Here is a 4,846-nt window from a genome sequence, read left to right on the forward strand (position 1 = left end):
CGCCTCCTCGCGCTCGGCCCGCCCGGCCGGCGCGCGCCGCCGCCCCGCCGCTGCCGCGAGCCGCCGCCATCGCCCGCGAGCCACCGCCCGCGGCCTCCTTCTCCGGCCGCCGCAGCCGCCGCGGGTCCCCGCCGCCGCCGCGCCGTGTCCGCCGCCCGGAGCCGCCGCCTCCTCGACGCCGGCAAGCTCCACCACCGCCGGCCGTCCTCGCCCCCGTCCTCGCCTCTTCTTCTCTCCTGCCGGCGAACCGAACCCCGGCTGCTACAGTGCTTGCGCCGCCGCCTCGGGAAGCGTGCAGATCTAGAAACCCTAATCCGGAGGTTGAATTTTTCCTAAGTCCCCGGATTTTCCTAGCCCAAGTGCCCTTGTTCATAGCCTCGTAACTTTGCATCCGTAGCTCTGATTCATGCATATAGCATATCAAAATGTTCATCTCAGAGAGTACATCATTTCGTTCCATTGCATCATTTTCATTTGATCTCATCTTGATGCCTGAAATGCTGTTAGAAGAGGGCTACTTGAGTTGATTGCCAGATCTGTTACTCCGTTTAGCTCTTTTGTCATTTTTGCCATGATTTTTGTGTGCATGATATGGCCGTGAGTTCTACATATGTTTTGTTAAGGGTTTTGTCATCTCTCCAGAGGTGCAGCCCATGTATTTTTAGGATGTGTGTGGTGCCTTGTGCAAGCTTGCAAAGTGCTGCACTTGCTAAGTCTGTTTTCAGGGACTTAGTGATTTCACCAAGTCCTGGAGCTGTTTATCTCATGATGCCTTATATTCTTATTGTTTCCTAGTGATCCGTGCCTCTTTTGAGGATGATCAGTAAGGGAGTTTTATTAATCTTGTAGTGCTATATCCATCCATGTCTTTGTTTGCAATTATGGAGCACCCTAGCTTTAGTCAATCAAGCTCTACTTTTGCTACTTTGTGAATCTGGGCAGATTGTCAACTTGTTTGCAATTTTGCCGGTGATGTTGTAGTTGATCCGTGGATGCTATGCTATTATTTTTGCCATGTCTAGCTTGAATTTTGTGCCTTCTTGATGGGTGTATGCTTGTCTTGCCATGACTTGCACCGTAGTGAGTGCATCGAGCTCGTAAACATGCCTACTTGAGTTATATTTCAGCATGTGTCAGTTTTTCACTAAGTCTGAAAACTGATTATGTTTTTGCTATGTTCACATGCTTGCAATTGTATTTTTCTGACCCCTTTTGGCTCAAGGTCACTAAGGGACTTTTGTTAAGCTCTTTGAGTAGCTCCATGACATGCTTTACTTTGCCATGTTCAGGTCCTGTAGCATGTAGTTTTGTTGCTCCGAAGAGAGCTACCTGATCTGAAATTCCAGACAAGTGTTAATTTCCCTAAGTCTGAGATCTGTTTGTCATATGCATTTTTTCCATGCTTGTTTGAACCTGTTAATGGATGAATTGGCCATAGCTCAGTGCTAGACTTTTGTTAAACATCTTGTGTGCATCGCTGCCATGTATTTTGTTGTCATGTTTGGGTGCTGTAGCATGTTCATTTCATTGCATTTAGATGCCTACTTGCTGTAAATCGCAGACCGATGTCATTTTTGAATCGCTTGCCATTTCCAAACCGTAACTCCGATTCCGGCGTTCTTTATATCGTTTTCAAGCGACTTCGTCTCATCTTTCCAGTGACACACTTGTATTTCCATGTTGAGGCCAGGTTCATGCATTTCCTGTCATATCTTGCATTTTGCATCCCGCATCGCATCCCGCATAGCATATCATCTTTGCATCGTGTTGTTTGAGTTTGCACGTGGTTGATTGTATCCTTATTGCTTGTTTGTCTTGTTTGGGTAGAGCCGGGAGACGAGTTCGCTAACGAGGAGCGCCCGTTGAGTTTGCTTTCGAGGATCCAGTCAACTCTGACAACTGTGCAGGCAAGATGATCATACCCTCGAAATCACTACTATCTTTGCTATGCTAGTTTGCTCGCTCTTTTGCTATGTCATTGCTACGATGCCTACCACTTGCTTGCAAGCCTCCCAAATTGCCATGTCAAACCTCTAATCCACCATGGTCCTAGCAAACCGTTGATTGGCTATGTTACCGCTTTGCTCAGCCCCTCTTATAGCGTTACTAGTTGCAGGTGAAGATCGGAGGCCGTTCCTTATTGGAATATTTATTTTCTTGTTGGATATCATCATATTATCTTGTTATCTTAATGCATCTATACACTTGGTAAAGGGTGGAAGGCTAGGCCACTCGCCTAGTGTTTTGTTCCACTCTTGCCGCCCTAGTTTCCGTCATATCGGTGTTATGTTCCCGGATTTTGCGTTCCTTACGCGGTTGGGTTATAATGGGAACCCCTTGATATTTCGCCTTGATTAAAGCTTTTTCAGCAATGCCCAACCTTGGTTTTACCATTCGCCACCTAGCCTTTTTTTTCCTTGGGTTACCGGAGCCCAAGGGTCATCTTATTTTTAACCCCCCCCCCCGGGCCAGTGCCCCCTCTAAGTGTTGGTCCGAACTGAGCTGCTTGCGGGGCCACCTCGGGGAAACTTGAGGGTTGGTTTTACTCGTAGCTAGTCTCATCTGAGTGTGCCCTGAGAACGAGATATGTGCAGCTCCTATTGGGATTTGTCGGCACATTCGGGCGGTGTTGCTGGTCTTGTTTTAACCTGTCGAAGTGTCTTGAATTACCGAGATACCGAGTCTGATCGGAACGTCTTGGGAGGAGGTATATTCCTTCGTTGACCGTGAGAGCTTGTCATGGGCTAAGTTGGGACTCCCCTGCAGGGATTTGAACTTTCGAAAGCCGTGTCCGCGGTTATGGGCAGATGGGAATTTGTTAATGTCCGGTTGTAGATAACTTGAACCTTAACTTAATTAAAATGAATCAACTGAGTGTGTTACCGTGATGGCCTCTTCTCGGCGGAGTCCGGGAAGTGGACACGGTGTTGGAGTAATATTTGCGCAGGTTGCTCTCTAGTTTCTCGCTCGTGCTTTGCCTCCTCTTCTCGCTCTCTTTTGCGAATAAGTTAGCCACCATATTTGCTAGCCGCTTGCTGCAGCTCCACCTATATTTACCTTGCCTTACCTATAAGCTTAAATAGTCTTGATCGCGAGGGTGCGAGATTGCTGAGTCCCTGTGGCTCACAGATTACTATTACACCAGATCCAGGGCCTGATGATTCTGCTCCAGGAGACGCGTATGAGCTCAAGTGGGAGTTCGACGAAGACTCACAACGTTACTATGTTTCCTTTCCCGATGATTAGTAGTGGTGCCCAGTTGGGGGTGATTGGGACCGTGTCGCATGTTGGGTTCTCTTTTATTTTGGCGCCAATAGTCGGGCCATGAGTGTTTGGATGATGTAATGTTATTTATGCACTTGATTGACGTGGCAAGTGTAAGCCAACTATGTTATCTCCCCTTTATTATTATTTATATTACATGGGGTGTTGTGAAGATTGCCTAACTTGCGACATATGCCTTCAATGCGATTATGCCTCTAAGTCGTGCCTCGACACGTGGGAGCTATAGTCGCATCGAGGGTGTTACATTGGATCAATGCCATGCATGAAGAACTCAACAACTTCGAGCACAACAAGGTGTGGAGATTGGTGCCAAGGCCAACGGGGAACCATAATGTCATTGGAACCAAGTGGATATTCAAGAACAAGCAAGATGCTCATGGGATTATCATTCGCAACAAGGCTCGTTTGGTAGCACAAGGCTACTCCCAAGTCGAGGGTATTGACTACTGTGAAACCTTTGCTCCCGTTGCACGCCTTGAATCCATTCGCATGTTGATTGCATATGCTTCTCATCATAACTTTAAGTTACAACAAATGGATGTGAAGAGTGCTTTTCTTAATGGTCCTATTAATGAGTTGGTATATGTCAAGCAACCCCCCGGGTTCGAGGATCCCTACTTTCCCGATCATGTGTATCAACTCGATAAGGCACTCTATGGCCTTAAGCAAGCCCCACGTGCGTGGTATGACCACCTTACCGAGTTGTTGCAAGATCGTGGTTTTGAAATTGGGAAAATCGACCCCACTCCTTTTACTAAGAAGGTCAAAGGGGAGTTGTTTGTGTGCCAACTATATGTTGATGATATTATCTTTGGTTCCCCTAACAAAGCTTTCAATGAGGAATTTTCCGCGCTCATAACCTCCAAGTTCAAGATGTCCATGATGGGAGAGTTGAAGTTCCTCCTTGGCTTCGTAGTCAAACAAAGAAGAGATGTAACCTTCATCAACCAAGCCAAATACACTCAAGACATGCTCAACAGATTCAAGCTAAGTGATGTCAAACCGGCTTCCACTCCCATGCCCACCTAGTGCCAACCCGACATTGATCCCAATGGTAAAGCGGTGGATCAAAAGGTATATCACTCCATGATTGGCTCCTTGCTTTACCTTTGTGCATCTAGACCGGATATCATGTTGAGTGTGGGAATTTGTGCACGGTTTCAAGCCGCACCTAAGGAAAGCCACTTTGTGGCAGTCAAGCGAATCTTCCGATATTTGGCTCATACCCCAAACTTTGGCTTATGGTACCCAAGAGGAGCAAACTTCAAGCTTGTAGGATATTCAGACTCCGATTTGGTAGGAGACAAAGTGGATAGGAAGTCCACTTCTGGAGGGTGCCAATTTCTTGGTTTCTCTTTGGTGAGTTGGTCCTCCAAGAAACAAAGTTGTGTGTGTCTCTCGTCCACCGAAGCGGAGTATGTGGCGGCCGGTAGTTGTTATGCACAACTTCTTTGGATGAGGCAAACTTTAAAGGATTACGGTGTCATTTGTGACAAAGTGCCTCTTTGGTGTGACAATGAAAGTGCCATCAAGATTTCTCTCAACCCGGTCCAACACTTCA

This window comes from Triticum dicoccoides, chromosome 6A (genome assembly GCF_002162155.2).
Source record: "Triticum dicoccoides isolate Atlit2015 ecotype Zavitan chromosome 6A, WEW_v2.0, whole genome shotgun sequence".
NCBI classification, from domain to species: domain Eukaryota; kingdom Viridiplantae; phylum Streptophyta; class Magnoliopsida; order Poales; family Poaceae; genus Triticum; species Triticum dicoccoides.